Source organism: Myotis daubentonii, chromosome 3 (assembly GCF_963259705.1).
Source record: "Myotis daubentonii chromosome 3, mMyoDau2.1, whole genome shotgun sequence".
In the NCBI taxonomy this organism is placed as follows: Eukaryota; Metazoa; Chordata; class Mammalia; order Chiroptera; family Vespertilionidae; genus Myotis; species Myotis daubentonii.
The window spans coordinates 138,076,730-138,100,233 of NC_081842.1; the positions used below are offsets into that span (position 1 = coordinate 138,076,730).

The following is a 23,504-nucleotide window of genomic DNA, read 5'->3' on the forward strand; positions in this document are numbered from 1 at the left end:
GGTTTATAGGTTGATGCTCAACCACAGAGCCACACTGGCCTGGCTGGAGTATTTTTAATAAAGTGGTTTGTCCTTCAGTATGGTGGTCTCAAGACCCAGACTTGACATTTTCATATGAATGGTTAAAAAGTTTTGTAGTCTTAAGAAATTTAGACTTTGGAAATGTAATTGTACTGTTACTGGTCCACATGTAAGTGTCCCCCAGGATTACAGTAACAGCTTCTGCTAACCACTACCTCTCCAACCCACTTGCCCTGTTTGGCTGCAGAACATCCTGGCTGTGAAACTCTTAGCTAATGGGCAGCCTTGGGGTGTGTGTGTGTCTGTATCCCCTTTGGCTCCCACCCATAGAAAGCTTGCCAAGTGTCAGTTTGTTTCCAAATCTAGTTATTCCAGTTAGTCTTATTATTGCAATTACAGTTAAATATTATGTAATCCTTTGAATGAGTGTGAAAAGACGGTTGGTTTCTATGAAAACTTTAAGATGAATGATTTGGGAACACTTGATAAAAGTGACTTCTTAGAAAATAAGGCTGTTATATTAGACTAGAGGTCTGGTGCATGAAATTCATGCACGGGAGTGTGTGTGGGGGGGGTCCTTCAGTCCAGCCTGTGCCCTCTCGTATTCCGAAAGCCCTTGGGGATGTCCGACTGCCGGCTTAGGCCCACTTGGGGAGCCTGGCTTCTGGCCGAGTGGTGCTCCCTCTGTGGGAGCACACTGACCACCAGGGGGCAGCTCCTGCGTTAAGCGTCTGCCCCCTCGTGGTCAGTGCACACCATAGTGACCAGTCATTCCACCATTTGGGCTATTTGCATATTAGCCTTTTATTATATAGGATGGGGGCCCAGCATTGAAAAGACTTGGGGAAAAATGTATTAAGAATTCTGCATGCACATTGCCATTGATTCCCTTTGAAGAACCAAACTTCATTTATCCCCACATTCCCTTCCCAAGAGAATAAAAGTACACTCGTGTGTTTAAGTTGAAATGTTTATATACGTATGGTACACTATTTTTTTTAAGGTTTTCTGCCAGACAGACTTTACATTAGCTAACCAACTTTGGTCCCTATCACCTCTGATAAGAGTGCTTCCATTGTATTTAGTCTTAATCCCAAAACATTAATTAAACTAGACACCCTATGTAGTTCATGCTTTGTAATATAGCTCCGAGTGGTCCTCTTGAGTTAATGTGTAATACTTTTACACTTGTGCTATTCACTGGCTAGTAGAGGGCCAAAAGATTAGTGACTTTACACCTCATTTATATGGAATTCAAAAGCTTGTATCTTGTAATCCAGCAACTTTCTTTTCTTAGTTAGGAGATACTGTTGAAGGTATGTTATATTTCAAATCCTTAAGCCTACCTGTTAATGGAAATGAGACAGAGTGAATCTGTTTATTTATTTACTTAATTTATTTTTTAAAATATGTTTTTATTCATTTCAGAGAGGAAGGGAGAGGGAGTGAGAGATAGAAACATCAGTGATGAGAGAGTATCATTAATCGGCTGCCTCCTGCATGCCCCCCACTGTGGAATCAAATTGTGAACTCCTGTGACCTCCCGGGTTCATAGGTCGATGCTCAACCACAGTCACACCGGCTCTGTGGTTGGAATCAATTACTTTTTTCTTTCCATCTTTCAGGTAGTTCTTCTCTTTATTCCTCTGACCACCCCTGCAAGCCTCAGTTGCTTTCCAGGCCCAGTCTTTGTGTCTCTGGTTCCTTTTTTCCCATAAACCTTTTCTTTCTTTCTTTTTCTTTTTTTTATTGATTTCAGGGCGAGGAGAGGGAGAGATGTATAGAAACATCAATGATAAGAGAGAATCTCTGGTTGACTGCATAAACTTTTTCCATACTTGTCTCATCATTTCCATACTCTTCCTTCATCCTAGGAGGTGGGAACTCTGATGACTTTGGTTTTGATATAGTATTGCTGCTTGTCTACTTTTTTGTAGACAGTTTGAGTGAGATTTTTCTTATCCTTTTATTAGTTTTTTATCTTTATTGGGGCTTTAGTCAACCTTATTAGCCTTCTGAGAGCGTCACGCTTTTTAAAAAGGGGTTTTCCTTCATTTCTCATTCAGAGTAAAATCATTAAAAGTAGAGCAGAACCTTGTAGGAAGTGGGGCACTGGCTGGACACCCTGCTTCTCCTAGTCCAGTAATCCTGCCTCCTTCCAGGAGTTCCTGTTCCTATCACTCCTTGCAGGTGGCTTTTATCTTTCTTGTTCTTGTAGGATGTCTGGGATGGGGACGGGCCTATGTCTTGTATATGGAGATCCTGTCCCAGAGGGTGAAGTGTAGGTGACCTGAGTGAGCAACTGGACTACAACCCTGGGCCTTGGGTGTCTGAGTTTCTTCCTATCACTGTGTGTCTTGTCACAGATTGTATTGTTCTGGTGAGGATGCTGCTCTCTCTCCTAGGGTTCTCTCTGCCATTTGAAGAAATGCCAGAAGAGCTTGGATTGTAGAAAACACTCTAGATGGCCACATAACACCCACCCCTCCTGAAAGAATCCTAAGTGAAGACCCCATCAGTCCTGAAAAACTATCCACATTTATTATTTCCGTAGTGAGTTCACATGAACAAAAGAGGCTAAGACCATTTTACAGAAGAGAAAACTGATAGAAGCAAATAGATGTTGGCCAGATGGTTAATGGCTGTAGCCCCTCAGAAGGTGAGAAAAGGCCATAATATGGGCTCTGGCAGCCCCTGCAGAATTTTTTTTGCTTGAGAAAGTTGGGGAAGTTAAGGCAGTTTCTTGGCTTCCAGGAACAGAAGGAGTGTATCCATCTTGAGAGCATGTTTGTATTTGTTGTAATTTTTAAACACCAGTTGGTGGAGCTACCCTCTCGTCCCCAGCTGGCTGTCTCCTTGAGTCCTCATTGGAAAAAGAACTGAGATCCCATTACCCCTTGGGATACTTGTGTGCTCAGTATTTTTATACGTGGCCACCACCCCACCCTCTCCCTTGTACCTGAGGGCCAGTGTAGGCTGCACCAGCTCTGCAGGCCTCTGAGAACCCATTTGATTTCGTAGGGCTGTAACAAATAGGCTTCAATACTTTTTCTGGCATTTGCATTGTTGCCTGTGACTTTGCTGCTTAGGGGACCATGGGGCACTGTGGGAAATCGTTTGCCCTCAAATCCTCACCAGGGTCTGGGCCTTCCGGTAAACAAAGGCTGTCCAGATATGTTAATGAGGCAGCATGAGTAATGGGAACATTATACATAATTACTCACATATTCATAGGATGTGTGAGGGTGTTAGAAAAGGGAACCCTACTGGTAGAAATTCTTGAGAGCTGTTCTTGAGAGCTGGTGCAGCCTAAAAAGCCTAAATTGGATTTTAAGTTCTAATTTTGTAAGTCGGTCAGGCTCCACCACCCATGAAGAGGAAGACCAGTGAGCTTTGAAGTATTATCAACAGCAGTGTTTAGTTACCAAGAATCCTAGAAGGTTAATAAAGGAAATACAGTAGTCACATTTTTGCCCTTTCCTGCACATATTTCCTCCAATGCAACCAGGAATTCTTTTCCACCAATATTTTTTTGGGATGGGGGGAGGAGTGAGAGGAGTAGGTTTTGTGTGTCTGTTTCCCATCAGGAGACCCTCTGGTTTACTGGGACAGGAGCCCAGGTATGTAATGGTGGAATCATCCAGAATGTGGGGGACCTTTTGGCACCCTGTGTTATTGCTCTCTTTTTACATCTGGGTGGTTCTTTCTCCATTATTTCCTAACCACATTTTGGTTAGAGCTGCATCTACAATGGTTGAGTGTGTTATCTCTTGGTTCTCATTTCTGCCAGCTGTTAAAGTGTTTGGTGCCTGTGGGGGCAGAAACAGGTGCCAGGAGGAAATGAGAAGGGATTAGGACTGAGCATGTGTTTCTTGCATTTATTATTTCCATAGGTTTATAGAAAGGGGACTGAATGAATGTTTGTTCTGTTAAGCAGCAGTTGGATATAGACATTATTAAAACTTGGAGAGTTTTGTGCTTTATGTAGATGCCTTATTACTAGTGCATGGGCTTCAGAAATGTAATGCCTCAGATGTGAACAGACTTGTTTTGAATACAGGGTGGGGCAAAAGTAGGCTTATATTAGTAGTTGTTCCTATGGAAAATAATACAATAGTTAATAAGTAATAATAGTAATAATAGTTAATAAGTAATAAACTCTCTGTTACATACCTACAACTGTAAACCTACTTTTTTATCCCACCCTTTTTATAGAGTACCTATGGGGTAATGGACAAGATTGGGAATATGAGCTGAGTTCAAGGTTTGGCCTCACAGTGGGTGTACTGGCTCTGTGACCCATAGCAAGGTACATAACCTTGCCGAGCTACTTCCTCATTGGAAAACTTGTCCATGTACCTCACAGGCTTGTTGCTGGGAGAGCCAGCGAGATTTTTTTGATGTGAAAGCACTCCATAAACTGCATATTCCTACACAAATGCTTAATGTATTATTACACAGTTGGAAGTCACCAATCTGGAGACATTGGGCCTGCTGACAGCCTTCCTAGCTGACTCAGAAATAAATGAATCAATTGAATTCTGTACTTTGCCTCTATTTTGTGTGTGTGTGTGTGTGTGTATGTGTGTGTGTGTGTGTAAATTTTTAAAAATTGATTTTCAGAGAGAGAGGAAGGGGGAGGGAGAGAGAGAAACATTGATTGATTGTTTCCCATACTAGCCCCAATGGGATGGAACCCACAACTGGGTATGTGCTTGACTGTGAATGAACCAGTGACCCTTCGGTGCATGGGACAGTGCTCATCCAACGGAGCCACACTAACCAGGGCTGTACTTTGCCTCTTAATTAACCAAATGAATGGCAAGATATTCTAAAATGCTTTTTGGGATATAGAACAAGGCTTTAAAGATTAGCAGGTGATATAATCGCTTTCCACCCTTAAACTCTGTTTTTTTACTTTTTATTTTTCTTTATTGATTTGAGAGAGAGAGAGAAAAAAGAGAGAGAGAGAGAGAGAGAGAGGAGAGAGGAGAGAGAAAGGGAGAGAAACATCGATTTGTTGTTCTACTTGTTATGCACTCATTGGTTGATTCTTGTATGTGCCCTGACTGGGGATTGAACCCACAAGTTGGCATATCCGGATGACCTCTAACCAACTGAGCTACCGGGCCCGCGCCCCTTTGTTCGTTATTGAATCTCTTCTGTATTATTCAACAGTTGACTTGCATACTTGTCTGGGGGAGAATTAGAAAGTGAGAATTAAGATTAGAGTGGCACTGAGTCTGCACAGAGATGTTTAAACTGGATCCTGGAGCAATAGTCCTTGGTATTGAAAATCTGATTATGATCCATTCAGTGGCTCTCAGGGTCAAGTCTAAATCAGCTTTTATTGTCAGCACAGCGTAAAAAGTCCTTCTAGATCTATCTTGGGCCTATCCTGTCACCCATTTCAGTTCAGCTGAGCCCAGGCTCTTAGTCTTTTCATGTCCTGGTTCCTCAACTTGCTCACTGAACAGATGACCTGAAGAGCCCACCTAGCCTGTCTGAGGCCTAACTGGACAGCCTCCACCCCTTTCCTAAGTTAGGCAGAGCCAAGCTCCCTTTCTTTGTTGACCTGACTCCTCACATCTACCTCTAGGTACTGGAATTATTGTTTACATGTCTCTTACCTTATTAACCCCTCAAGAATAGGGGCTCAGTTTTATAAGTCGTCACACAGTTAAGGAATATTTGTTCAGTTACGGGGTATTTAAAAAAATAGTGGTGCAAGGGGATTACTATGGATCTAGAAGAAAAAGATGAGCTTAACTAATGAGGGTTTTTATTTTGTTTGTTTGTTTGTTTTTAATTGATGTGGGAGGGAGGAAGGGAGGGAAAGAGAAAAATGTGTCAGTACCTGAATCAAGTCCACCACCTTTTGGTGTTCAGGATGACCTCCAACCAACTGAGCCACACAGCCTAGGGTTTAATCAGTTTTATAGCTGAGAAAGGCTGAGGTGTCTAGTACTGTTAGGTGACCTGCCTGAGATTGCATGTTTTATCAGTGACACACCAGGACATGAAATCCAGCCGAATACAGAAGGGCTGTGGACATCTCTTTCGGAGATGTTTCTTTCTGCCAGGTGTATTCTCCATAATTGCAGTAATTGATTGATTTTCACAGAAAAGTAAAAAGCTACATGTACTCCTCATACCTAATTAGGCCAATCCATTTTTTTCCATTTTGCAAAAATTTATTTACTAGGGGCCCGGTGTACGGATTCGTGCACCGGTGGGGTCTCTCGGCCTGGCCTGCACCCTCTTGCAATCCGGACACCCCTCAGGGGATGTTGGACTGCTGGTTTTGGCCCAATCCCCGCAGGCCAGGCCGAAGGGACCCCCCACCGGTGCACAAAACTGTGCACCAGGCCTCTAGTATGCATATAAGATCTTTGGTTAATCTCTTCCTGCCCTCCCCTCTGCCACCTTCCCTCTTAGATTCATCAGTCTGTTCCATGTTTCCATGCCTGTATGTTGAGCATCTGCCCCCTGGTGGTCAGTGGGTGTCCTAGGTCCTGGTCAAATCATCGAATGGTTGAACAGTAACTTAGGCTTTTATATATATAGATAAGAAATCATTCAAATCAGGCAGCTTACACGAAGATAGAAAACCATGGTGATTGCACACCAGCATTCTTGTACTTGGAGAAAAATAGTTTATATATATATGGGTTTATACTTAAGTGCTGTTCTGTTGTGTGCTTTTTGCATTTATGTCTTAGTTATTAAAATATGATTCTGCATCTGACTCTGTACCTGACAGTTTTCCTTGCCTTGTCTGATTTTGATGGCTTTTTCACAGTTTGGGGGCTGTTGTATAAAATCACTTGTGCAGTATGCTTTACCTGTGTCTTTTGGCACTTAATTCCAATTTACTGAGTGGAATTACTGACTCAGAAGTGCCTGTGTTTATGTTCAGAACCCTCTCACCACATTGCTTTCTTGGAGAAAGGCTGTACTAATTTATGGTCCCACAGGTAGTATGTGTGAAGCCAGAGGATTTGTTTGTTTGTTGGCTTTTAAAAACCAATACAAAAGCACTTGTAACGAGTTGTAAAGATGTCAGTAGAGTTTTACTTTAGTTTCTGTTTTCTTTCCTTGTCCTCTCAGAGCATTAAAACTAAATGAGATAAGATATGTGAAAGCGCTTTGTAAAGAAAACTGCCTTAAACACACAATGTGTTATTAGTCAGAATGCTTGTAGTAGCACAGGGAAGAAGAGAGTGTATAATTGTATAATTACATATTTTATATGTATGGAATACTTCTTTTGTGTGGGCATAATATACTTTAAGGTGACCCAGAATCTCATATGTGATTTTGGCCTCATTTGTGAGGGGTGGGGTTTGTATGGTTACAAAAGTTTCATTTGGCTCTGGCTTCGAAGACCATTAAATTAAATACCTCAGGTATATTCTGGTTGTTTGTTTCATATACGTACTTATATATACCGCACCTCATTCCAAAAAAGGAATTAAGGCCATAATGAGCAGTCATCCTTGGAGCAAATAATTTTTGCTTTGACCTGACTTAAGTTCACTTTCTAAATCCAAAAAGTGGCAACCAGATTAAAATATGGGCAGTGAGCAGTTGTCCTTCTCAACCCCGCAGTGTTTGGTCTGAGTAGCTTTTTGTTTTTAGCTTTGAAAAGTTGACCTAAAACTTAAATTAAAGGCGAGTTTTGTTAGGTAGTATTGGTATTGACATCCCGACAGAATTTTAATCTGAAAGAATTTTAAAGATGCATGAAAGTAATCCCCAGTGGTGATGACATACTCAAGTGGCAGAGATCAGATTTCTGTTTAAATGCCAATACAGTTTATCACTTTTTTCCATAGTGTAAGGGGCCATGGAGGATCTGGATTTAATAATGAAGTTCTTTTTTTAGTGGAGGCGATTGGTAGATGTTACAGCATGAGTCAGCGTTCTGTGTCTTTAAAAATGTTTTCAAATACTCATTCTATATCATAATCCTCAAAACTACTGTTAGAATTCCAGACCATTGTGGTTTAAACTTACCTGGAATCTGAAAGGTGGCTGGCTGACAGGGTGAATGGAAACCTCCTTTAAAATAAAGAACACATTTGGCTTGCCTGACTGTCCCAGACTCTGGGCATATCTGAGCCATGGGCCAAGGCTCCTGGTCAAGGGGTTGGGGAATACTTCTTTCAGTTCAATTGGACTCTACCCGCCTCCACAGGCCAGCTCAATATAAACAACATCAATTAGTCCTACAGAAATTCCTGCTACTACTACAGACTTCAAAGCTTCGTGCTATACCAAATTCTTGTCTAGATGAGAAGCACACTCTGTTGTACTTGTGATAAATCAGAACTCTAATGATGCTATTAAAGTGGGTTTTCTTATGACCCTGGTAAGCTGAAAAGCATGGGAGTTGGGGAGGATGAGTCTGATTTGGAAATATCTGAAGCTAAAAAGTGGTGTTTTTCTCTTCCTTCTAATTCTACTCCCTGCTCCAAATGAGTGATGTGATTGCTACTCCAACACTGACACGGCCTAAAATGAAACACATTTTCTACTCAACTGGCCTTTTTTCCTTTCCTCCTTCTATGAGACTTGCTGCAGTTGTCATGTTATTTCTTTCCAGAATTTATTGGAGCAGTAGGCAAAGCCTCGTGGGGGAGTATAAATGATGATTATAAAGAATAGTCAGTTTACCTAGTAAGGCCATTATTTTTGACTTGCAAAAGCTTTTACAGTCAAACATTGTTTGCTTACAGTTGTTTAAAACACATGAAGACCTTACTGGTACATATTGTAAGAGGAATTCTTTTTTGTATATAGAAGTCATCTCAGTAAAGAACAGAACACCTTGCCCAGGCATAACTGCTTGTTTCTCTGGACAGGCATTAGGTATAGGCCTGGGATGGTGCATCACGGTCACTTTTGTTTTCTCCCATTAACAGCAAATAATCCTCTCTGCTGGGTGTTAACTTTTTTTTTTTTAATCCTCACCCAAGGATATTTTTTCCATTTATTTTATTATTATATATATTTTTTGAGAGTGGAAGGGAGGTTGAAGGGGGGAAGGGGGAGAGAAAGAGAGAGAGAGAGAGAGAGAGAGAGAGAGAGAGAGAGAGAGAGAGAAAGAGAAAGAAAAATCCACATGAGAGACACATCCCACATGTGCCCCAACCAGGGCTGGGAATCCAACTGCAACTGAGGTACATACCCTTCACCAGGAATCGAACCCACAGCCCTTTGGTCTGTGGACTGATGTTCTAACCCAGAGGTGGGCAAACTTTTTGACTCGAGGGCCACAGTGGGTCCTTAAACTGGACCGGAGGGCCGGAACAAAAGCATGGATGGAGTGTTTGTGTGAACTAATATAAATTCAAAGTAAACATCATTACATAAAAGGGTACGGTCTTTTTTTTTTTTTAGTTTTATTCATTTCAAACGGGCCGAATCTGGCCCGCGGGCCGTAGTTTGCCCACGGCTGCTCTAACCACTGAGCACCTGGCCAGGGCAAATGCTTTTTAAAGGCGTTAAGTAATACCTTAAAAAAGGTGATAAGCTTGCCTTTGGAGTTTTCTCCTTCTAACTGCTTCCTGCCCAATTTATGAATTCAAAGATAGATTTAAAACTAAGGGACTTGTAATGAGTTGGTGGTGACACTGAATAAATATGTTTAAATGGTTGATTCTTGTGCATTTAAAGCTCACACTATAGCTTTAGGGAAATAGGAAGGCTAAAGTTGCAGTTTTTATTTTTTGGGAAATTGAAGTTCACCCTCATGGCATGGCACTTTACAGCCTAACTAACAGTATATATATTGTTGGTATGTATCCTTTCTGCCGTATCTTTAGCAAAGTGTCAGTTCTTTTAGCCTTTTTTTAAAAAACTCTTCTTATATCCCCAACTTATTCCAGTTCTTTCGGAAGTTCAACTATTTTTCTTTCCATGTTTCAGTGGTAATTCAAGACAAAAGGCAATTTAGGAATCTCAGTCTTTCCCTGAGTGACTTTGGATGCAAATACAATTCTTTTCCTCTTAACAATTCAATGGTTTTTAGTATATTTAGAGTTGTGTAATCATCGTCACCATTCATTTTAGAACATTTTTATCACCTAAAAAAGAAACTCCACACCCGTTGGCAGTCACTTCTCATTTCATCCTAGTTCCCCCAGTCTCTGGCAACCACTAATTTACTTTCTGCTCTATGAATTTGCCTGTATTAGACACTTCATATAAATTGAATTATACAATAGATAGCTTTTTGTGACTAGCTTCTTTCACTTAGCATGTTTTCAGGGTTTGTTTATGTTGTATCACATATCAGTACTTCATTCCTTTTTATGGCCGAATAATATTTCATTGTATGGACATACCATGTTTTGCTTATCCATTCATTAGCTGATAGACATGTGGGTTTGTTTCCACCTAATGCTCCTATGAGTATTTATGTATACGTTTTTGTGAGGTTGCCCTACTCTAGAAATACCTTGAATTATAAAATTGTGCACATGCATTATTACTGAATTTATTTACCGCTGTTTTACTAACCTGCTAAGCTGTTACTCTCAGCTTTTGTTTTTGAGCCTCCTCTGTTCTGTTCAGCAGTGCCATATTGAATCCTCTGCTTCTGGGGCAGTTGCCTTGCCTCAGATTCTCATTTTCCTCCCTGCCTGACTGGCCCTCTTCACTATGTGTGTGGGTGCCCAAGAGTGGTCTTATTTCTTCTGTCCTTCTGTACACTGTAAACACTGTTTCCGCACAGTTATGCTGGAACCAGATGCTCCATTTGTTTAAGTGTGAAAAAAAGGTGGGACTTTGAATTTCATCATGGGGTGAGTTACTTTTTGTTGGTACTCAGGTGTTTTTGGCTGTAGTTGTGGGTCTTCAGAAGCATCTTCGCACAGCATTTACCACATAGTTTTGGGAGAGGTAGAGTTTAAAATGCTGGCTCCTCTGGTAGTGCAGAGAAGGACGAGGAACTATTTTCCTGCTTCAGTTTTTTTTTTTTTAACTTTCTTATGGTTAGCTATGTTGTCATTCTTTGGCAAAGCACTATGAGGAATAGAACTATCTACCTAGAAATTCTCCCTGATTTTCATGCTCCTTCCAAACCTGCTTTACCTAAATGAAAAAATACTTAAAAAAAAAAGGCCATTCATAGTGAATTCTTTTAAGAAATGGAATTCTTTTAAGGAGGAGGGATGGTGCCATCTTTTCTCCCCCCCCCCCCTTGTTTTTAGACTATTAATGTTTGGTATTTTGGTTGGTTTTATTTGCTTTTTAAAAAAAAATATATTTTATTGGTTTTTACAGAGAGGAAGGGAGAGGGATAGAGAGTTAGAAACATCGATGAGAGAGAAACATCGATCAGCTGCCTCCTGCACACCCCCAACTGGGGATCAAGCCCGCAAGCAAGGTACATGCCCTTTATTGGAATCGAACCCAGGACCCTTCAGTACACAGGCTGGTGCTCTGTCCATTGAGCCAAACCAGTTAGGGCCCATGTTTTCTTTTGATTTTTCTGATTTTTACCAGATTTATTTCCCCAAGTTGGTGTGAAATTGTTGAGATGAGATTGGCTTCTTGTTTGAGTCAGGCACTGTTTGCTAATTTTTAAGTGTTCAGGGAAAGTGTGCAGCAGTAGAGGCTGGGTGTTGAAAAACTCAGGTGGCCTGAGGGTGCCCCAAAGCCTTTAGAGAAGTGGGGGTGCATCTCTGCATCTCTGGGAGGAGTGAACATCTTGGTGTGGATGTCCGGGCCTTTTCTCGAGGTTCCTGGTGTGTCTGTCAGCATTTGGAATCTTATTTATTACAGAGTGCTCTCAAGTTCAGTGTAAAAAAATGTCCTTCCCAATGATATTAATCATGCTTTGTCAAACTCCAGTTTTTCAAGTACAGCATTCTGTTCCAAATTGACTCTTGTGCTTAGGTCATGGATTTGGCTTACCTAATGGGGAGTTATATTCCATATTTTTTTCTGTAGTGGTCAAATAACCAGGAAGTTTCAAGGTTATATACCTTCTTCAGTTTTGGAAGGTAGATGTGAGTGAGTGCGTATGCGTGCATGTGTGTGTGAATAAGGAGGAGTTACTGTTTTAAACTTTGCATTGTTTAACTGGAAATCTGTGTTCTGCTGAGCTTTGTGTGTGGTGTACCTATAACCTGTACACATATTTGTGCTTTTTCAAAAGCAAATGCCGTAGACCTCCTACTAAAATTGCTTATTAGAGCTAATTTTAAAAATTGAGTTAGAACTGCCCAATAATGTAATGCAGAATATTTCCCAATAATGCCTAGGTTAACAATGATAGTCTTGCTGTATTGTGCAAAAAAGGCTTCTGTTCAGACCCAGCTGGGTTTCAGGCTTAATTCATTGCTCTATGGTGGGATCACCACAGCTGCTGTGGGGCCTTTACAAATGCAAAAAAGCTGTCAGTGTTTGTTTCATCAGCTGCATAAGTGATGAGGCCAAGTTGAGGAATCCATTCCAGTGCGCATTGTGCAGGCTGTAGCCATTATTGTTTACAGAATTAGTGTGTTGGAGCTTTAAAATAGTTGGCACATCGACCGTCCTTTAAAAACACAAGACTAAGGAACAGGACCATTTGGTTGTTCTTATAATGTTGGCTGAATGCAGCCAGTCCTTGTCTTTAACAGTCACTGATCCAGTCCGTGTTGAGGGACTGACCCTCTTTTGGACAAGGTGGGGGCTCTGAAATCTTGTCTCTCTAGTTCTGCATCTCAAAATGTAGGTTTGCATTCATTCTTTTAGTAAGTTTTTCAGAGTTCCATAATTGTAATTGAATTTTAAAGCCTTAATCATCCTCCCTGCTACAAATAAATATGGGATTGTCAGCTGGGACTCCAAATAGCTGTACAGTAACATTCTGGATTCAGTCCTATGGGATTTATTTTGTGAAGTGATATTGCTTTGGGAATTGCCTTCATTTCTACCCATAGAGACAGACAGAAGTTAAGGCTACTTCTTGGCTGCAGAAAGACCCTCTGGACAGGTCACTTTCCAATCAATTAGTGGGTGTCCCTGCAGGGCCCATCAGTGGCTGTTGACCTGGGATAGCCATGGCAGCATGTCTAGTCTCTTTTGGGCTGGACACTCATGTGTTTGGGACCTGTATCCATGGTCTTTTGCTGGATAGTGTGGAATTGTCCCAGCCCTCCTTTTATTTCAATGTGATTTATTTCCAGCCCCCTTCTCAGCTTCAGGGGTCTTTCTGAAAGTCATGCTTCATGGAAGCTGGAGGGCACTGGTGGAGGCCGGTCTGTACAGGGTTTTTTTTTTTGGTGGGGGGAGGGTCAAACAGTGTTTATTGAATGTAAAGTAACCCCAGCCCCGTGGGGAAGAAAGTTCCAAGGAGAACAGAAAGCTACAGATTAAATACCCACCTGTGCATTCTCTCTCTCTCTCTCTCTCTTTCTCTCTCTCACACACACACACCCAAACTCTAACAGTGACAAATCAAACACTTGCTTCCTCCAGCCTAAGTGATGGCTGTTAGGAGGTGGTTCAGAGGTGGTGCTCCAGAATGGGTTTTAATAGCAGCATCCTGTCCCACCCTGCCCTGCCCCAGAGAGCTGGGGTTCCTGGGAGGTAGGTGGCAACTCTTCCCTACTCTGCCGCAGACGCTTCTTGGCTCGGATCTTATTCATAGCCTCTTCAATGGAGCATGTGTCCCTCTTTTTGGCCACGGGCACACAGCCATAGGTCTTGTTGGCCTGTAGCATATGGGCTGTATCCTTGGTTGCCCCCTTGCCTATAAGGTGGCTGTACTTGTCCTTGTAGTCACCTGTGGGGCTCACCATCACAGGTTCCTGCTGAACTGCCTCCTCCTCCTGCCTCTGGGCCAATTCCTTCAGCTCTGTTTCTCCTCAGCCTTCTGGGGGTCCCACTCCTCTTCATGATGGTAGGAGTCCAGCTTTTCACCTGAGGGTGCACACTCCTTTTTGAAGATCATGACATAGCAACATTCATCACCTTCTCTGAAGGATGTTAGGCCAGCCACTTCCACCACATTGTATAGTATGCTTCTCTTTATCTTGTTCATCAGCTGAAACTTTTTCTTGATCTGCCCACTGTCTTGGATGAAATCGGACACCTCTTTCTCCATCCTTTTATGGAACTCCACTATTTGTTGTTTCTCTTGCTCCTGTAGTTTCTTCAGGTGGGCAGCCTGCTCTCGGCCCTGCGCCGAGTTTCCTGGTCGCTGAGGCTGGTGGCTTTTCCATGGAGCTCAGGATGGAGCCCAGTAGGTCCGCCATCTTGGGAGTGACAGAGACGGGCTTGTCAGGTCTCTCAGCCAACGGGGGTAAATAATGGTGTTTCCTTCCTCCCAGCTGGAAAGGTCCCAAAGCGCTCTCCCATGTTCATGAAAAAGATGGCACAAGGTGCAGGTTCTCCAAATTATAGGTCAGTACTGATTAGATTTATCTGAAATATCTGCCACATATACTCTTCTTAATTCCTTTATGTCTCCTCGTTTTACCCTACAAAGCATCTGGAGCCCAAGAGGACAGATGAGTCCAGTGGATCCCATGTGGTGTTTGTGCTGATTAAGCAGAATTTGGGGATCCTTCTGCATCTCATTTAAAGAGCTCTTTTGAGGGGAGAGAATGGTCTCTTGACAAGTATATTTTAATTCTTTCTTTTTTTTTTTTTTTTTTTTAAATATATTTTTATTGATTTCAGAGAGAAAGGGAGAGGGAGAGAGATGGAAACATCAATGATGAGAAAGTACCATTGATTGGCTGCCTCCTGCACGCCTCATGCTGGGGATCGAGCCCACAACCCGGGCATGTGCCCTTGACTGGAATCGAACCTGGGACCCTTCAGTCCCCAGGCTGACGCTCTATCCAGTGAGCCAAACCAGCCAGGGCTAATTCTTTCTTATAGTGAACTTCCAACAGAGAACAAATACAAATATCAGTTTAGACTTTTTACTTCCTTCTTGACACCATCCCATTATCATCACACACTCACCCTGGAATAGAAGCCATGAACAGGGAAATAGCAGAGAGCAAGCTTCACGTCCCCTCCCCCCGAGAGAAAGACTAATTTGCAGGGGCTCAGACGGAAACAGCAGTTTCATGGTCATTGTTCCCCACCTAGTAGTGCTTGGTTGCGCTTCAAGAAACCCCATTGCCCAACCTACTTCTCCTGGCTAGGGTGTTGTATATTTTGAGCTTTAGGAATCTTTTATCAAAGCTGCTTCTGCTTTTACTGAGTTATCTTGAAGCAAAAATGTGTTCTTAATTTTAGTTTGTTTGAAAGCACTGCATTCTCAGTGTTTTAAAAACAGTTATGTGAATACATATGCAAGCAAGTATGTGTGGGCATGCACGTGGTGTGTGTGTGTGTGTGTGTGTGTGTGTGTGTGTGTTTGTATTTGTTCATTCACGTGAACGTCACTTCATGACCCCCAGAGACTTATTGTTGTAAATAAGGACTTACTGCTCTAAATAAGGATGGCAGCTGGCCACTGAATGTCCACCCTGCAACTTCCCAGCTGAGTGCCTGGAAGATCACTGAGCCTCATCTAAAGGCAGCCTCAGTATTCTCCACTGTAAAATAGGATGTAGGTGTCCCACTGAGCAAAGAGGAGGGGTTTAATAAGTGTGCCCCCTACATGATAGGCATTCTCTTCCACCTGCATATATCAGTGTCTCTTTCTTGCTTTGAGGGAGAGTTTGGAATTATACAGACACATTACAACTTGCTGGATAGCAAACTATTAATCCAGTTGCTCTCCTTTGACAGTGAGGAGAGATGATGAGCTGAACACTCTGAACATAAAAATGTGTCCACAGAGAGCCTGAGCTTCCTGGAGTGTCATTCTCCTGACCTCAGTGTCCTGTACCCATTAACAAAACAAGACAAAACAAAACAAAACGAAACGAAACACAAACATGGGGGAGCAGCTCACTAGCATTCGATGTAGAACCAAGTGCCTTCTCCCACATAGACACAGAAGTGGTTGGCTTAGAAATCTGCTTGAAGGGAAGCAAAAGGCCTGGGGATGCCAGCAACTAGGAAAGGAGCGCCTGAATCCTAACCAACTGTAAGTGTGTCAGTTGTGAAGTAGTCCAGGTAGAACATTGTTCTTAGGGTCAGGTTTCAAATGATAGTAAAATGGAAACAGACTTGGAATACTCTGAGAGTGGAACACACTGGTTCTGGTGAGCTTTCTGGTTATTGTTTCAGCCCATGCTGTTGAAATTCTTTTTTTGTTGTTGTTGAAATTCTTCGTGGGAGGACATTTCATTGGCTCTCCTGTCTTCAAAAGTCTATTGTGACGTAGGAAGGGGATTTTATTCTAATCTCATTACTGAGGACCTTAGAGGGTCTCCCAGCTGTTAGTCTAACATTTCTTTGTTATTGTACAATCATCTAGATATGGGATAGGACTGTTATTGGGCTGTGTGCATACTCATCCCTGGAGGGCTATGTATTTTACCTACATTCCTGAGGATGATGATGTGTTACTTGGGGCCCTGGGAATAAGCTCTATTCATTGGAGGATTCAGCAGGAGGAAAGTTGGTTCCATGGAGCGCACATTGACATAGCCTTCCAGAATGCTAGTGAGCCAGAACTTAACGCCAGAGTTCTAGTATAAATGAATCAGTCATTTATACTCTGGCCGTAGTGAGGATATGGCCTGCTCCTCTCCCCCCATCTCTTGGTGGCTAGGGGGGATGGATGGTGGGTGATAATGAAACATTTGCTCCTAACTGCCTACCTGCTTACTGGAAATTGTGAGAAGGGGTGGTGACCACCACTTTTTTTTTCTTCTCTGCAAAGCCCATTACCATAACCAATACAGAAATTTAAAATAGTATCTCCAAACCCTCTCAGATGGTGCATTTGACCTGAATTAGTTTTTCATAATGGCATAGCTAGATTTTCCCACATAAGCGCTTTAACAACACAACCAAAAAGCTCATTTTTGAGCTTTTGCTATTGTTGACAATGGTTATCTTGCTGCTGGTAATAGAAACTAAAAAGTTCATTTGCCAAAATGATTGTCATTTCCTTCTTAGAAGTGCAGCTTAACTCCAGGACTTCATTTAGTCAGGGGAAAATGGTTGCCACCTCCTTGTTAAGCTTCCTTCCATTATCCATTTGTGACAGAATAACTGTTGGGGAGGCCTGGGGAGATGGGAGTAAAATAAAGGAACAGCGAAGAAGTAGTTCTGCAGAATATGTACCTCTGTCTGCAAGCCTGTATGGAAAGGACGGTGGCTTTAGAAAGGGGGTAAAGTGGGAGGGGGTAGCAATCGATGAAGCATGACAGCCTCCAAAGGCTCCTGGGACTTAAAAACAAAAAAGGAAGCCTTTTGCAGATCTTTCCCTTGCATATGTCTTCCTCTCCACCCTGATTCTCCCTTGCTGTTTTGTAAATCTCCCAGTTGGAAATTTTTTAGCATGGGAGAGCTTCTTCCTGTGCTTCAGTTGGCAGGATGCTCAAACACAGCTGCAAAGAATTTGCTTCCCCTTTTCACAGCATCTCTCATTTAAAAGCATTAGTGGGACTACAAAACAAAATTAAAACTTGAGGATTTTTCAGAAGTGGACGCCAAGTTTAATTAAAGTCGAGGAAGTTCAGGGCTATAACTCTTTTGTCAAATCTTTTAAAGTCAAGGCATGTGCCCGTGGCAGGCAAGGTGGAAAGTGCCAGCAGCTGTTCCCGGTGAGGAGATTTAAGGCTCCTTGTCTGGTTTGTTCTTGGGAATATCCTAGAGTTTATCAAAACACGTGCTGAGCCGACATCTCTTGGTGGCCTCAAAATGGTTGCCGCTTTGTTAGCTGGTTGCTCCCTTGTTGAAGGAGAAAAGTCCTTATAATAAGCTTTCTGTCTCCTCCCAACCCGCACTCCGTGCTCCACCCCCAACCCCTGACCAAGCCACTGGGCTGTAAAACTTCTTATCTAAAAAGTGCAGGTTCTGACTTGATAACTGACTTCTTATATTGGCATTTTAATCTTCTAGTGCACTTTGGAGATACCCCCTGAACATTTGGGTGATTAACTGGCTTCTTGTTATTGGATGTTCACAAAAATCTGCTCTGGATCTATAGGAAAATGCTCTCTGTTGTTCGGGCAGCATTTATGTACATCTGGAGTGTTTTCACTGATGAATAGACCAGTGTCCGGTCTGGGTCCAGAAATGAACTATTGTCACTTCAGACCTGGATTGTCAGCAGAAAGGGTGCTTATATGATTTACCTCACATATTGGAGATAGGTAAATTTAATATTCTGTGACAAGACCTTAAATTGAGTTTTGCAAGGAGACTGATTAAGCTTCATCTCAACCTTTTCATTCCCCCCCCCCCCCCCGAGAAGTTATATAGAAGTGTGTGTGTGTGTGTGTGTGTGTGTGTGTGTGTGTGTGGTTTTATTGTTGTTTTTTAACACTAGGAATATTTAAAAGGGAATTATACTCATTCCTTAGTACTTCTGTAGATATAGCATTTCTTTCTTCAGACAGAGGAAATAGTTTCCTCAGGATGTTGGGGATTTGTGTATTTGGTCCTAATCATTTGTTAGGTAGTCTGAATATCTCTTCATTTCACAGGAATTGATATTTTAAGAAGCTGAATGGTTTTGAGTCCTGTCAAGCTAATAGATTGTACAGCTAGAACTTGAAAGGTAACTTTGGACTTGATAGTGACTGTGTTTTAGAGGCATTGGGTTCTGGTTTGGGTTTTTGTTCTGCATGTAACTTACTTTGCCTTTCCACAGTCGAGTTTTCCTTAGTTGTGAAGTTGTGTATGATTGGAACATGATTTTTGTCTTCCTAGACTTCCTTTTTTTGGCAGCCTGACTTCTCTTTTACTTTATTCAGTTTTAATTATACACATATATATTATCTACTTTATATATTCCAATTATCTATACTAGGTGTACCGGTTAATAATGCAGATTTTTTTCAATAGATGGAGTTACACATATGTTGATATATATGTGATTTGATATGTATGCTATTTTGTTGTGTTGACAACAAGCTTCAAAACTTCATATGTCAAATTTTCTGAAGGTATTAACATCATAGATATTTTTACACTTAAAAATGTCGAATTTCGTGCCGAAAAAAAGAGCATTTGCGGGAAGTTTTAATTCATTAGTTTATTTTGAAGAAAAGTGCTGCTGAATACTTCAGGAAGCTTATGGTGAACATGCTCCAGCTCAAGATACTTGTGACCGCTGGTTTAAATGCTTTAAAAGTGATGATTTCGATGTGAAAGACAAAGAACGTCCAGGTCAACCGAAAAAATTTGAAGACTAACAATTACAAGCATTATAGGATGAAGATGCATGTCAAACTCAAAAACAACTTGCAGAAAGATTAAACATTGCTCAGCAAACAATTTCCAATCGTTTACAAGCAATGGGAAAGATTTTAAAGGAAGGAAGTGGGTGCCACATCAGCTGAACGAAAGACAAATGGAAAACCGAAAGTCAATAAAATGTTGCTTCAACAGGATGAAAGAAAGTCTTTTTTGCATCAAATTGTGACTGGCGATGAAAAGTGGATTTATTTGGAGAATCCCAAATGCACAAAATCATGGGTTGATCCAGGTCAACATCGACTTCAAGGCCAAATCGCTTCAGAAAGAGGACAATGCTCTGCGTTTGGTGGGATCAGGAAGGTGTGGTGTATTATGAGCTTCTAAAACCAGGTGAAACTGTTAATACTGATTGCTACCGACAACAAATAATCAATTTGAACCACGCTTTGATCGTGAAATGACCAGAATGTGCCAGAAGACACGGCAAAGTAATTTTGCTTCATGATGACGCACCATCACACACTTTAAAACCAGTTAAAGACATCTTAAAAGATCTTGCCTGGGAAGTATTAACCCACCCACCGTATTCACCAGATCTTGCTCCTTCAGATTACCACTTGTTCCAATCGATGGCACATGCACTTTCTGAGCAGCATTTCAAAACATACGAAGAAGTGGAAAATTGGGTCTCTGAATGGTTTGCCTCCACAAATTACTTGAAAGATGGGGGAAATGTGAATGCTGATGATGTTAGTGATGGACATTACTTTTAATAAAGCACTTTTGATGTTTCTCTTGAAATTATTGTGTTTTCTTTGATTATAAAATCTGCATTATTAACCGATACACCTAGTATAATCCTCACCCAAGGATATTTTTTCATTGACTTTTAGGAAGAGTGGAAGAGAGAGGGAAAGACAGAGAGAAACATCAATTGGTTGCCTCCTGCATGAGCCCCGACCAGAGACCAGGCCAGGGAGGAGCCAGCAACCAAGGTACGTGCCCTTGACTGGAATCGAAACTGGGACCCTTTGGTCCAGCGATCGCCACCCAGTGACCCCAACGGCAGAATGACCAGAATGACCGGTCACTATGACGGGCACTGTGGCAGCCAGCCATCCTGATCCTGGCCCCGATTGGCCCCCTCCAATCACCTGCAGGCCCTTCCCCCTGCCAGCCCTCCCCTGGCTGCCCCCTCCCCCCGGGTATGCTGGCCCCCCATAGGCCCCGATGGGGGGAGGCCCAGCTGGCCAACCTCCCGGGGTCCTTCCGGCCGGCCAGCTGGCTGGCCCCCCGATAGACCTTGATCGCTGGCCAGGCCAAGGGACCCCGCCTGTGCATGAATTCATACACCGGGCCTCTAGTATGCATATATTTTACTCTAGTGGTGTGGAAGGACATGAGGAGGGAAATCCAGGATTGAGACCAAATATGAGGGTTTTAGACCAGTGATAGGAATCGCACAGGGATTGTGTTAAAGGGGATCTTCTCATTCAGCAGTCAGAGGTGGGGCCTGAGATTCTGCATTTCTCCCAGTCTCTCTGGGGATCTTCCTGTATCAAGCAAGGGTTTAGGACTAATTTTATTCTTGTGGGTAGTTCGTGCAGTGGTTCTCTTCCTCTTCTCATGTCTTTGTTCTAACATGAGTAGCTTCGTTACCAAAGATCTCCTCTACCAAAAAATTTCTGAACTACCAAGACTGAAGATCATGGTAGTCATTCTCCCACAATTGAATGATGTTTAAAAACAGTGATGGGCCCTAGCCGGTTTGGCTCAGTGGATAGAGCGTTGGCCTTTGGACCAAAGCAGCGGTCGCCAACCTTTCAGATCTCAGGGACCACCGGTTGGCGACCGCTGCTCCAAAGGTTTCCTTACCATTGGTTGGCGATCGCTGGACCAAAGGGTCCCGGTTTCGATTCCAGTCAAGGGCACTTACCTTGGTTGCTGGCTCCTCCCCGGCCGGGTCTCTGGTCGGGGCTCATGCAGGAGGCAACCAATTGATGTTTCTCTCTGTCTTTCCCTCTCTCTTCCACTCTTCCTAAAAGTCAATGAAAAAATATCCTTGGGTGAGGATTAACAACAACAAAAAAGTTAAAAAATAAAATAAAAACAGTGATGGGAAGCACTGTTCGTGACCTGTTAATCTTGCTGTGGCTGACGGGTTCCATTCCAGTGCTACAGCAGTCCCAGTGAACCGTGATTGACTGACTGACTGGTGGCTCTCAGTTTCAGGTCTTGGAGACAAGCATGGGGCGGGGGAGGGCGGAATAACACAACAGCCATGATGGCGTTGTAAAACCTAAGCAGTGCTTGAAGAAACCTCTTTTGGCCCAGTGTCTTGAATGCTCCTCTCTGAGGACCATTCACTTCTTATTCTGGAAGGAAGCCTGGTGTTGTTTCCTTACAGACAACTAGTTATAATGCACTGTCTGTATAGTGTTATACAATTCCTCAAACTCTGTCATGTCTCATTTGGTAAACACAGGGCAGTCACAGGAATTTCTGTGTGGAGTCCTTGCTGTCTTGCTGGTTTCTATCCAGAACTCATGTTGAAATGATGAGTTTATGCTTGTATGTCTTTTAAAAAAAGGAAAGCTCTCTATTGGAGTACTTTGATCAAAAACATACCTAAAAATAAATGTTTTATGTACAGTATTTTACCTATTCAGGTCTAACCACAACTCTGTGATGTGGGCATTTTTCCCCAATTGCAGTTGAGGAAACAAGGCTATTCAAATCTCCCCCCTCAGCTGAGATTTGAATCCTAATCCTGTTTCACTTTGAAGGTTTGTGCTGTCTTCCCCATCTTGGCAGGAGCACTGCCTCCAGGTTCTGCAGCCAGATCCCTGGGCTTCAATTACGATTCTTGTCATTTACTTGATCTCCTAATTTACTTAATCTCCCTGTGTCTCAGTTTCCTTATCTGTTAAATGGGGGGCCTAAGTTTAGTATCTGTGCCAAATAATTTGGAATGTCTGGCCCTTCCTGTGCATTTGATTTCTATTGCGATTTTATTGCTACATGTCACTGAATTTATAAACCCAGCTCCCCCTTGGTCCCACCTCCTACTAATGTTTTGAAAAATTATTCTCCCAAGTGTTAAACAGTATCTTAATGATTTTTCTCTAGGGTTAAAAGGTGTGATAGATTAAGAGATTGCATTTATGTGTTGTTATCAGCATACAAAATAAAACCTATTAAGTGGCTATTTATGGAGAAGGAAGTTGGACTATTCAGATTCGGTGCTTACTGGATGTTGTGGGTTTTTATTTTTTACTCGCTCAGTTTCCGGGGGTGGAGGCGGGGAGGATCCTGCCTAGAAACATTGAAACTTCCTCATATTAAGAGTAACTGCATGTCCTACTCTTCCCCACACTGCTGTGCACTGATGTCTTGAGACTATTTTAAAAAATATTTTTTATTTGCTAACAATAATGAATACACATTGTGGGTTCTCTCTAAACATATATTGAGTTGAATAGCCAAATGATTAAAGATTTATAAATGGGATGGATGAGTGTTTATAATCTCCTTCTGCACATGTTCCCACTGTGCCTCCTCTGGGACAATACAAGCCCTTACTTATAAAAGTAAAGAAATGATCTTTAAATAATGATTGTGTTCTTTGCAAAGTTGTTTCTAAGGGCATTATTTTTTGAAGCATGATATTTAGAAATTAATAATATCCTGCATTCCTAAAGATCAATCTCATTTTGTGGGGAGACTCACTGAAGAACCTATTGGTTTCATTTTTTCCCCCCTTCTGTATGTCTCCAAGTTTTTCTGTTCTTTTTCCTTTCCTAGTTTTTAAAAATAAGGTTTTTGGGCATTATGAAATATTATTCTTTGCATTTTATGAGACTTTTGGGGGTAGCCATAATGTTTTTGTGTGCTTCTGTGGAGGTGTAAGAAGAACCCAGTGGATTTTTGCCTATTAACTAGAAAATTAAGTGATTCTTATTTTCACAGAAAAGCTAAAGGTTTATGTGTATTATCTAGTATTTTGTTCTGAAGAAACACGTTCTATTTGTGAGGGAGGACGTGTGTGGGGAAAGGGCAGTTCAGCAAGCATTGTCAGGTTCTCAGATCCAAATTAATTCAGGTAATTTAACACAACCTTAGTAACTGATGTCTTCAGAGTGCTTTTTTCTATATCAGCCCAGGAGATGAGAGGGAGGTTTTAGAACTTGAATTTTTATGTA

The 23,504-nt window shown here is 42.0% G+C and overlaps 1 protein-coding gene, 1 non-coding gene and 1 pseudogene across 4 annotated transcripts in view; 2 read left to right on the forward strand and 1 right to left on the reverse strand.

The window, feature by feature from the left end:
• Positions 1–23,504, forward strand: part of JARID2 (jumonji and AT-rich interaction domain containing 2) — a 291,087-nt gene that overhangs the window by 7,497 nt on the left and 260,086 nt on the right. The gene's annotated exons all lie outside the window — the stretch shown is intronic.
• Positions 13,449–14,276, reverse strand: LOC132229417 (sperm-associated antigen 7-like; annotated as a pseudogene).
• On the forward strand, positions 21,423–21,549 carry LOC132232205 (small nucleolar RNA SNORA54). Its single transcript, XR_009452343.1, has one exon. It is a non-coding gene; the product is annotated as a small nucleolar RNA SNORA54 (small nucleolar RNA).